The sequence below is a fragment of the Vanessa tameamea genome, chromosome 29 (genome assembly GCF_037043105.1).
Source record: "Vanessa tameamea isolate UH-Manoa-2023 chromosome 29, ilVanTame1 primary haplotype, whole genome shotgun sequence".
Lineage (NCBI taxonomy): Eukaryota > Metazoa > Arthropoda > Insecta > Lepidoptera > Nymphalidae > Vanessa > Vanessa tameamea.
The window spans coordinates 3,497,666-3,510,488 of record NC_087337.1 but is presented as its reverse complement, the minus strand read 5'-3'; the positions used below and the strand labels follow the sequence as shown (position 1 = coordinate 3,510,488).

General features: G+C 39.4%; 1 pseudogene; it reads right to left on the bottom strand.

The window, feature by feature from the left end:
- Positions 1-2,474: 2,474 nt before the first annotated feature.
- On the bottom strand, positions 2,475-3,554 carry LOC135194312 (uncharacterized; annotated as a pseudogene).
- Positions 3,555-12,823: the final 9,269 nt, after the last annotated feature.

The following is a 12,823-nucleotide window of genomic DNA, read 5'->3' as shown; positions in this document are numbered from 1 at the left end:
AATTGGACTCGTTAGTACATGAATCTAGAGATGTAAGAACCATTAATATAATAGAATAAGTACATATCTTCATGCTTACCTTGGAGCTAGCAGTTGGCAGTTTTTTATAAGCGGGACGCGAAAAACACACAACAGTCACTCGTGACTCAACTCATGGCACTAACGGCTCAAGCGCGTCAGGCGAAACTTGCCGATGGTTGACGGAAATAGCCGAGTAAATACGATCGCGCTATTGTGTATACTTGCCGTTCATTCTCCATCGCTCCCATTACCCGATCGCTCCCATTGCCCCGCGCTCCCCTACTCCCTGTAGCTTGAATTGGATCGGCTCCGTTGTCGCGATGTTGAACGACGGCGGTCACGTGGCCTGTAACGGTCGGTGGTACAGCAAGCTGCTCCAGCTTGAGAGTGAGTTTTTGCACTATCTCCTTGAGTTCCGCAATCTCGTCTGTCTGTCTCTCGCCTGGTGTTTCGCTTGTGCCCTGCTGGAAGACATGGAGGCGACATTGCACGGTGATGTAAGTTCCTGGATACTGCTCTGCCAGCTGTTCCAGAGAGTGTTTAGGCTGTGGAGCTAGCACGGTCTGGATATTATGCGGCAGGCGATTGCTCCATATCGACTGGAGGAAGACATCAGGCACTGAAGGTCCAGCTAGGTCTTGCAGGTGTCGAAGAAATTACGATGGCTCCCTATCATCGAATTCCTCGTGGGTGAGTAATTGTTTCATCTTCTTTTCATGCGAGGCAGAAAGACGCTTGATCAGCTCTGATTTAATTTTCTCGTAGCGGTTATAAGCCGGATGATTAATAATAATATCCTTCACGGACTTAACGTACTGCATATCGAGGTTGTTTGTTACGCTATTAAATTTTATGGCGTCGTCAATAATATTGGGACTATCTATAAACTGACCTATCAGAGCGAACCACAATTCTGGATCTTCAGACGAGAACGGGGGAACTTTAATCTTTGTTTTCAGCATGTTAACTACTTCGCGGTCAGCCGTTGGCATCCGCTCTCGATCCAAATGTTTTTACTGACTCACTACTATCGCTCATTTTAAAATTGTTCACTTTGCGGGGTCCCCAGTTATGGCGGTAGGCGGTGAGTATATTTGTGTAGATGTGTAAGGGCGGCAAATTAAGCAAGCGATTCCTCTAATATATCACCTTTAATCATGAATTGCACGAACAATGGATTACACACAATACAGTCAGACACGAATGTACAGACGCAGATGCCATTTCCGCCACGTCAGCTCGTATCGGGTTCAGAAAACCTTTAATCTGAGCCGCCGTGTCTGCCATAGCCAACTCCGTCCCGAGTCCTGTGGTGGTGGTCGAGTTTGTGGCCATGTTTGTGATTGTAGTTTCTTTCACTTCCACCATTTCCTCAAGTATGCGGTTTGTCTTATTTATTAAGGCTGCCGTGGCCCCTCTGATTTCCTTCCCGATTTCTTCTTTGGAGACGGGTTTAGCTTTGAGGACTTTGAGCTCGTTCTTGATTTCCTCGTAGCTAGGCTCTTCCCGCCTCTTTGGCTCTTCGTCGGGGATTTGAGTATGTGTTGCTGAGTCTCAGAGAGATAGGTCTTGTTTAATGGAGTGTATGTCCGTTGCCAGTGAAGTGACTGTGCGGGTAAGATCGTTGATAGCAGCCTCTAGGTTGTTGGTCTTGGATTTTCTATTAGCCCGGTCATTTTGGTTTTTTTATTAAACATTTCAGTCTCCATCTGGACGGTCTTCACTGATTTCTTTACTACGCCGTCCAGTTCATAATAGAGTCAGCTCTGCACCTCCATAATCGAGCTGTGGGATCCCTCCGAGGAGTCGATGATTTCTCTCATGCGTTCGTCATGACCGAGTTTTAGCTCCTCCAGTCTTTTGGAGTGTGCCCTCTCTATTCGAACCATCTACCTGGCTGCTCTTGTTCGTTCCAACTCTAGATTTAAACGGTGTCTGTTTCTAGAGTCGGCCAATAAGAGTACCAATTCGTAGAGATTGCTGAGGGATTCGACTGCTGTTGTCCTCAGCTCTCTTTTTAGAGTTTTTAAACTCTCCAATGCATCTTTCCCCGTCTGAATAAATTCCCGGGCTCTCTCCGTCGCGAGGTCTTTGCATACTCCCGTATGCGACCCCATTGGTGGGAGTATGCTCAGTCGCCTGTCTGGCAGTCCGATGTCGGGCTATCCACGTCCGTCCAGTTCGCCTCGGAATCATCATCCCTCCCGAAATCCGGGGATGTTTCAATCTTTGTTGGGGTGTTAGAGATCACGTTAGAGTAGTTATCGACTTTTGGAAAGGTGTGGGTGGGTGGCGAGGTGGACTTTCGCGTATCTAGATCAGGTGTTTGTTTTTGTTGTTTGGATAGAGTGGCTTCTAAGGTGTTATCCAGCATGGAAATTTCGGCTAGTTGCCTCGCATCGTCCATGTTAATCTGTCTAGCCTAGCAGTTGATTGGGCCATCCTGGTCGTTACTAACCTCCGTAGGCCCCCTGTTTTGGTTTTTTTTTGGGCGGACATCGCCTGGGCCCAGGTTCTCCCCAGTTCGAGCGGACCCCTCTGGTTTCTTTTTCAATATTACTGATATCAGTATCGGTGACTACCACTCTTTCCAAAAAGGCATCACAGGCTTTTTCCTTATATTTTAGTACTAATTTATGCATACACAAACTGTCCTTTTGCTCAGTAACAAAATCAGGTTGATATTTGATTAATTCACAGTTGTTAAGTTTTCTTTTTTTCCCTTGCTCTAAAAACTTTTCAAATACTGTATTATTTAATGGCAAGCTAGGCCAACCTTTGGACAATTCTTTCGCTGTTATATACTTTAAAGTAGTCCCAACCCTGGAAAGTTTGGTTTTCATCCAATAACAGTCAATGGACATACAGGATGGCTCCTCACTCCTGCGATGTACCCACATCAGAAAAGCTATGGCATGCTTACAGCCCCCTAGTGAAGCCACACAACCATGACATTCAATTGATTTTACTGCTTCTTGCTGTTCGTCCACTACTAAAGTTACTCCATACAACTTTGCATGCACTTTATGTTCCGGGCACATTTTTCCTTTCACTGTGCACAGATTTCTTTCGCGCTTAAGTTGTACCTAGCTTATAGCGTCATCGCCATAGGATGCCCTGGAGGACCTAAAATAAAGAAATGAAATTAATAAATACACAGCTTAATATAAAAATAATATTTCAAAAATGCATCTTAACTCAGACATAACCTCTATTATTAATATGCTATTACTCAAATTTAATATTGTTATATCATTACATTTATGTAATATGTTGTAGTGTTATTATTATACTTACATGGAAGTTTTTATATTTCTAAATTCTGCTGAACAAAAGTCTTTATTAGATGCTAAAAATTCTCATAACATCAAACACATCAATTTTAGGCAAATTAGCACTGTTTGCCTTTGTAAATCCTTGTTCCATGATTCGTGTTATTACACTTATGATTTAGGAATAATTAAAAAATCTGAAACACAACCGAATCGTAAATAAAACCGGAGAACTAGCACATCAGTTTGTTTACTCGCAGTGACTCGTACCACAGAATACACTTGTACTCAAAGGTGACGTCATTTAACATAATATGGCGAACATCCAAAATTCGTAGTTTTATTTTATCGCAATTTTAATTAGCAATTAAAATTAGCAATCCCGTTCTTAATGAAACGATAAACAGGTGTTTAGTATTCCATAAAACAAGTTTCATTAAATAAATGCATTTGTTTAGTGATTTTCAATTACTGTCATCATGCCTATTACAAAAAGGTCTCGATTGTTGTACATATGGTGTGATGTACCGCTGTCCACATATGAAACACCACGCTGAATGCTGACTGAGAGTGCCGTTAAGAATGCCTTTCATGGTTTATCCTTATCAGACTTTTTTTTTCGGGTATCTTATTAGATTTCCTTGGGCAGTTCTTTATAAAATGTCCAGTCTTCTTGCATTTATGGCATTTTGGTGCTTTTCTGGTTGTTGACCTTCAGTCCTGCGCTCATATTCTTATAATAATTTACCTTTGACCACTCACTCGACACTATGTCACTGACACTTTTTATTCTAAAGTATATCTATTTATATATGCTTATCTAAGTATATATGCTGTCGTTATTGTCGAAGAACGAGCTTTTTTGGAACTGTTGATTTACTGACAAGTAAGAGGAAAAGAAAAGTGAGTGATAGAAAAATTAAGCTTAATTCCTATTACGATTCTAGCGTTTGTGATCCAGGCCCTTCTCACGAAAATCGTAATACCTCAATAACGTCTGAAAGTGGCGATGAAGAACAAACTTTGCCCTCAAGTTCATCAAAACCAGCAAAAAAAAAACGTAAAATAGTTTCTCTCAAGAATTTGTCAACTATCTGTGACCGATACGTGATATCCGACAGAGCAGCTGCTGCTGTCGCTTCTGTTGTTTTGCAAGATGTGAAAATTAACAACGAAGTAAACGATAAGTCGAAATTGCGACGTGCGAGACAAAAATTACGAAAAGAAACCTTATTATATTTATCTCAAGGCCAACTAGATACTATTCCTGCCTTATTTTTTGATGGACGAAAAGATAAGACCCTGAAAATTGTTATGAAAGGGGGAAAAAAGATACCGCTCAACATCCGTGGAAGAACATATTTCAATAATCAAAGAACTAGGAACAGTTTATGTCGGATATGCCGTTCCAAGCCATGGAACTGCAAGATCATCAAATCATCTGCCGTCATAAGTAGTAAGTGCTCTCCTGATTTGTCTAATCACTCTCCGGCAAAAATGTCGCATGCCAGGTGACTAACAAAGGCCAACAGGATTTTACGCCTATATGTATCTACTGAGATACCTACAAACGAACTGAAGCAACTCGCTACTTTTGTAGTTAAAGTATATGTTCCTATTTGGTTCGAAATCAAATTAAATCCGACATGTAAAGATGGACAAGGTACTTTTGCAAGTTTGTATTTTATTCTCGATATCTTCCGCAAGAATTAAAGAGTGTTGTTGATCCTGTAATAAAGCGAAATGCTTTTTTTGCGCACCCAGAGAACTTGCTCTTGTCTATGTTATCTGACGAACAAAAACATGTGAGAAAACTTGCCGCTAGACGTATTTTAAAGGCAAGGAAACCATCTGAATCCCTTCAGCTTCGAGTCTTTGAAGTGCGTAAGATAAATTTAAACGCTTCGTCTAACATCGACTTGATAGATTGGCAGCAATCTTACTCGCAACCACCTATATTGACCAATGTTCCGGATGAGACTCTTCATTCCCAAGTTGAGTCAGGTTGTGATGATGAAGTCCTTTTTCTGCGGCTACCATGTCATACTCAAGCTGTGGAGCGGACTTTAAAAACAGTAACAGAGGCATCTATGAAGCTATGCCACAAAACAGCAAGAGAAGCTTTAATTAAGAATAAAATTATTTCAAGAAAGCTTATGCTTAAGTTCGAAAGTAAGAAAGATTTTAACGTGATTTGAAGATATTTTTATTTTGTCTTATTATTTGTTTATTTTTCTTTTTTAATAATAAAATTTAGTCCAAAAGCACTTTATTTTGTTAGTTTACGTAGTTGTTTTTACCTACGAGCTAAATGAGATGAGAAAATTTCAGTTTTTCAAACTCAATGCGCGGGTTGAAGGGGTTGAAATAGAAAAAGAATATTTGTTATTTTTTTCCATAAAAAAGCGACCCGCCCTAATAAATAATATATTTATTTGTTGTGTAATATTGTGTAGTTTTATTGCAGTTGTGTCCAGGAAGTATTATTCCTATAAAATTTTTTTCTTGCAAATTGAGCAAGCATAACAAGTGAAGGGATCATTTTGCATATTGCCTTTGTCCGCATTTGGACGTAGAAGAGTTAGTTTTCAATGAAAGCATTAACAATACTCTTTGATCATATCTTCTATATAAAGTTTCCCGCATAGTATCATAATTAATTTCAGATACTTGTATCTGCTTAAGAAGATTTCTGCCTGTCCTCGAGTTTAAATATTGGCATTTATTAACTTTGTTTACTATCGTGAACTAAAGATAAAAACAAATCCAACCATTCTCTATAATCGCCAGAAAATTTTGGTAAGTGAATTGGTGGTAACTTAGCAACAACTGAAGTAGTTTCTCCTGAATCTTTATGAGTTTTAGACTTACAACCGTCACAAGCAGTATTTATTGCTTTTTTTAAGGGCCCGAAGACGGATCTATCCAGGGGCTGCAATTTGTGCGATCAGTGTGGAGGAAATGAAAGCAAAGTGATTCCATTTTCTTTACAAACATCCAATGTATTAATATGGATGTGAGAAGAATGGTTATCTAGCAATAGTAAGAAGAAACTTAAGCATAGAAATGCGTTGGAGAAGCATTTGCAAATTTCTTGAAATGTTCAAGAAAAACTAAGAATGACGCGTCTTGCATCCAGCCTGAAGGATTTGCAGTTTCTATCGATCCTGGCCCGTCTCTCACAAAATGTTCGTGATAACGAACGCGAGGAAATATAAATAAAGGGGGTATATTATTGCCCAAAGCATTTACTGCAACTGTAGCTGTGACCAATGTGCCTCGTTCAGCTGACGTCAGAGCACCCACTTGGCGTATGCCACGTCTTGCGACAACTGTATCGGGTTTATGGATGGTAGTTACGCCTGTTTCGTCTACATTGTATATATTCTGTGGCTCATAAGTGTGTCTGTCCAAAATATTTTGCAAATTGTTGTAAAAAGCTTCCACGTTTGTTTTATTAAAACTTGTTGCTCTTGAGAGGCTAGTAGCTTGAGCTACACGAACAGATAGTGATGGATTTCTATTAATGAATGAACGAAACCATTCCTCACCAGCCAAGCAGCAGGTCGCTTTAGATTATATTTATTAGTAAGCTCAAAAGCTAACATCCGTACTTCTCTCGGAGACAAACTAAAATAAATTTCAGCACAACGTGTTATGTATTTTGACAGGTGCTGTTCTTGTTCCTCAGAGAAAACTTTATTATGTGCAACATACCCCATGCCGATGCTGTCGTTATTGTGGTCATTGTCGAGTTCATCGCGTTTTCGAATTTACCGTAATAAAGACATACGATTGACTTCGTGCATTTCTGCAGCTCTCCGTAATGATGTTCCTCGTTTCACTTCAGTATAAGCTTCTTCATATTTTACAATTTCACATTGCCCTCTTTCCGCCTTTTTTACGCGTTTTCTTAGGATCTAAAAGCAAAAAACTAATTAAAAAATTGTCACAACGGTACCCAAAGTACTCTTTGACATTGTCATTGAAAACTTTAACTTAACCCCAATTTCACCCGTCCGCCGACGCGTAAACACTCATACTAAGTCGCTTCGTAACGTTTTAAGTTGTTAAAATAAAGAATAGTGGTAAAAAGTTGTCCGAATTGGACGAATTTGGTGTCAAAAGTTGAGGATTTGTGCAGTGTACATAGTGGTGAAAATATAGTGCCGAACGGATTTCATTTCACCCCTTTACAGGGGAAAATACCCGAAAAAGGTAAAATTTTGTACTCTGTGCAGGTAGCCATCAGGACAGAGACCGTTGAGGCGTGGGCCTACTGGGGCACACCTCAAGTACTAGAAAGATTGAACCTGTACAGGCCGAATGATCTGAAACTTCACAAGGACAACGTACGATACCAAATCAACACCCTGAGAAAGTACATGTTCTATGCGAACTTAGATGGAGACTGGGAAATCTTCAGAGCGTAAGCAACACCGAGAAGCGCGCAACATATACAGACGTACCTACACGCACGTCGCACCCCCCTGCACGAGACAACAAAGCAAGCGTGTGCGGATTTCATCTCTGCATTGTTACAACATCTAAAGACCATGAACGTGGAGCTCTGGGATATCGACACCTGGATTCATTTTCCGGAACAGACCGGAACACTGGAACAGTACTACGTCCGCGTCAGGTTACTTCCTGCTCATAACTGACGACAAAATGCTGACAATTTTCTCATTCAAACTCGCCCTACTCCAGGTGCTGCCTTATTTGTACTACACGCAGCATGAAAAAGAAATCGAATACCTGACGTCATCGTACTCGGAGATAGAGGCAGTATCACAAATTTCGTCTGTGAGCGTCAGGCTGCCATATGGGACTACCGACATGAGTGATACATAATGGTACGTCACGTTTTTTACTCGTCAACCTTCCCGAATCTATACCTCTGTTCACCATACTCGGGTATTACACTAAGTTGCTCCCATGTGCAACACCCTACACTGTTTCCACGGCTGCATTCCGAGACCACCTACAATATGATCTGATTAAAGGCATTTTCTCCCTAAGCACCTTTGACGTCGGCAGCGAGGACGATTTCCTCGCACTGCTATTATCTAACAACTACGACGAGGCATACATCATACAATCCTTTCCCTCCATCACAGTAAATATGACATAGCCTCTATACGCGGAAGACATATGCAAGGTAGAAGACGGCTGTAGGCTAAACGCGGACTGGGCTAGCTTTGCCGGGCTCAGTGTGAGAGATGTGGCCATAACATTTGGTGTGCATTATGGAGCACCTGTGGCACTACGTACCCTGGCTAACAGCTGGCGAGCTGCTCGAGGTGGTCTATCTGTCTCTGGACTGGGACTGTGAGGAGGAGTTGTTGGCGACGACACCTATCTTTCCTGACACTATGAGCGCGTCATCATCTATATATGCTAAATTGGTTGATTCAAATCAATTTTCAGACATTTAGTATAGTATGTGGAAGTACCACATATGTATGTTATATTTCAGCTTTTTTTATAATATGGTTAATATTATTTTTAATACTATTTAATTTATTTTAGTGATACCATTGATGATGACAGCATACCAGCATGGCTGAAAAAATGTGAAAATAGAGGAACAGCATCTGGCCCAGGAACATTAAATTTTTTAAAGCATAATAAGTTTTAGCCCTACTAATCTTCTCTGCGGATTTTAAAATTTCTACACAAAACGGTCCAAATTTCAATGAAGGAGGAAAAAATGTTTGGGATTTGAAATGAAACATTTAAAAATTATATACATATTGTTGTTTCATTATTTGTGCAATACAGTTTTTGTATATAGATATACACATTATTATTACTATTCTAGTCTTTATTTATTACATAACCCTTCAAATAAACAAAATATAAATATTACAATTCGATATCTAGTTGTATATAAATAATTATAATATTCTGTTATATTATTGACATTCTTTTTTAAGTAGTCTCATTAGAACTTCATTGACAATTAATTCTTATTCATTCGTTACTGCAAGATAAATATGATCTCATTTGCTTTATGCATGATTAATAGTAAAATTTGCTTACTTATGTATACTTACGTTAGAAAAAACTCTTCGAGTGATAATATCATGCCAAGGTAGCTTTATTTGGTCCTCGAACACGTTTTGAATAGATCACATAGATTTACAGTTTTCACTAGTCTTATTAAGTCGAAGTTAGTTTCGTTTTTTAAAATCGAAATCAAGCTCAAAAAATTCAACTTTCACACGTGGGTCGAAACTAGTTAAAGAAGCAGGAGGATGACCTGGCGCGTTGTCGATTAATAGCATCACTTTAAACGGGATTTGTTTAGATTGACAATAACGTTTGACTTCAGGTATGTAGTGATGACCAAACCAGTCTTCAAAAAGGGAACCCGTCACCCAAGCTTTACGATTCGACTTCCAAATCACGGGCAAACCAGCTTTAGATTTGTTTTTCAATGCTCTTGGATTTTCTGAGCGATAAACTAAGAGAGGTTTTAATTTAAAGTCACCAGCTGCATTCGCGCCAAGCATCACTGTCAATCGATCTTTGGCGGCCTTAAAACCTGGAAAGTTTTCTCTTCACGCGCAATAAAAGTTCTTTTAGGCATCTTCTTCCAAAACAGGCCAGTTTCATCTACGTTGAATATGGTTTGGCTGGTATAGCCACCTTCATTTATCATAGCTTTGAGTTTCTCTGGATAGAGACATGCAGCCTCTTTATCTGCACTTGCCGCCTCTCCACTTTCTGCAATTTTATGCCAGTTACAGCGACTTTTGAACCGGCTGAACCAACCGTTACTGGTTTTAAACGTTTCGTCTTTAGCCATCTCCCCAGCTTCTTCTTTTAATTTCTCGAAAATTTGTTTAGCTTCAAAGCACACCGTGCTCTGATCAATAGGACAATTTTTCACACTTACTTGATTATCACACCATAATTTTAACAACATTATCTTTGGAGTGTAAAGTTAACATTATTAAAGACTACGATGCAAAAATAAAAATTTGTGATTTACCGAAGAAGTATGATCTACCGGAATCGACAGTCAGATCAATTACGAAAAGTAAAGAAAAACATCTCGAAGCTGTGAAAAACGCTCAGTCTTTGAATTCAAGCATCATTTGTAAACGGAATGGTATTATCGCTGAGATGGAAACATTGTTAAAATGACATAAACATAACATAAGCAGCCTGTAAATTTCTCACTGCTGGACTAAGGCCTCCTCTCCCTTTGAGGAGAAGGTATGGAGCATATTCCATCACGCTGCTCCAATGCGGGTCGGCTACATTGACATGTAGCATGTGATAGCTAGCATTTGCGTCAGCAAACCAGTACGGACAGGGCGGCAACTCAGCCCTTACTCAACACTGTTAGAAGTCCACTCGCTAGAGACTTACCTTCCATGCAAATGTTGGCCGCCTATTCTGCCTCTTCTAACGGGTCACATCTAGACTCAGCCCCTGCCTTACGCGGGCTGGTTTACGCATCAGCAGCTTGCGGTGATATGTTCGAGTTGGACCGAACGACAAACCACTTAATACTTTCCACTTAGTAGCCTGTCACTCCAAAGGGGTTGTACCCAGTATTCTCTGCGCTTTCTTTTCTCCTCAGTCTCATCAGTTCACAGAGAACGACCGTCTCTTCGAAATCCATATCGTCAAATGACTTATGTTAGCAGGCGGAAGATCGCGAATGAAAACCGTCAAAAAACTATCAGTGCTGTGCCCAGTGACATCTATAGTTATTGATAAAATCTATTAGTACTTAACATTGTTTTAGTTGACAGGTTTTAAAACAGATGGCAAAGTGTCAAAATAATTATTTCACGGCGGCAATCACGGACACGGACAATCGTCTTGAAAAACAATTTTTTTTATAAGGTTGAGCAAGTGTTTTGTTACGATATTGACATAGTGGTGAATGTTATTTTTTTGGCTGTTTGGAGAGTGGTAAGATATCATACAATTTACATGATCAAATTACTTTGATCTCATAAATGTTTTAAGTTGAGGCTATTTTAATCTGTCCAGTGATAATATGCCACATTTAAAAAAAATCCCTTAGCTAACAACACCGCTCAAGTCCAAAATTGGCGGTATATACATTTTAATACCATTGGATGAAGCTACGCATTGCGCGTCGAACCATTGGTCTCATGAAATAGATTATAGCTTGCTAATATCGTGTGTCGGAATAAAACTCTCAACAAACTATATAATTATTATATATTCTTCAAGTTTAACAATATTCATTGAAAAAGAAAGTCGCGAATAAGAAATAAGAACAGTAAGCTGGTACACGAGAAAAATAGAAGAGAAGATATTGAAAGCGTAAGAAAGTTTAAAGAAATACAATAAGGCGAAATAAAAGCGTATTAAGCGGGCACGATAAAAGCGGACACAGGTTCGACGCAGGGAAACAATAACGGTCTACTGTAGCGGCCGTGGGTCGACTGGTGCTCCACGGTCCGTTGGCTCCGCCCACTTTCGCGCGTCACAAACTGGATATAATAGTGGGACCGAGACGGCCAGTTTGCATCGCTCGCAGCCCATCGATAGTGGTCACCACAAGATTTCAGCCAATCAGAAGCCGTAATTCAAAAAATAGTGACAGCGGTCAAGTCGGTTGGCATCGCAACACCGCACAAGTCGTTAGTCTGTCATACTTTTCGCGCGAAAATACTTCGCGCTCCGTGATCATTAAATTTTTATGTGAATTTTATCACTGAAACGAAGTTTTAATAGAGGATTAAGAGGTAAGCTATAGAATAAAGTGATGTATATTTTTTCTTAACTTAGGCGGTGTTTCAAAATATTTTTTTTTTTTAGGAAACTCAATAATTGAAATACGCTATGGATGGAGAAGAAATTGATTGCTGGAGTGATTTGAGTTCAGGTGATGAATGGTTATGTGCCCAATTACAAGAATCAGGACTGATGCCAAAACATAAACGGCGTAAACAAAGTTGTAAAGAAGATAAAAAAAGAATTAAACTAAGTAGTATGGGTTTGTTTTGAGGTCCGCATTTATTTTTTTGTTACTTATGTTTTTAATGCAATAATTCCTATTATATATTTTAGATTTGAATCAAAAAGATAACACTAGTTCTTCTGAAACCAAAGCATGCAATTCTCCTACTAAATATGAAACTATTGCAACACCAATAAATGGTGAAAACTTCGGGGAGTCCATAAAAAGTATTATAAGTAGCCAGGATAATGTAAACACAATATTTGACCAGAACATGGACTTGGATAATATTGAAAACATTGACATTCATAATCTACAAGTTGTAGAAAAAGTTGGTAATGACTTCTTTGATCTGCAACATATACCACCCGAATTTGCTACAGTGACCATCGAGTATCCTAAGCCTTCTGCATTGAATGTAGCCAATATCTCGGTAGAAAATGAGAATGTTGTACAAGAACTAGGAAATATTGACATCGAAGCTTTCCCTACGAATACTCAAGACCCAGTTTCGGATATAGTAATTAACACAGATACAGATATAACAGATGAAAATAAAACAACCCAAAACAAT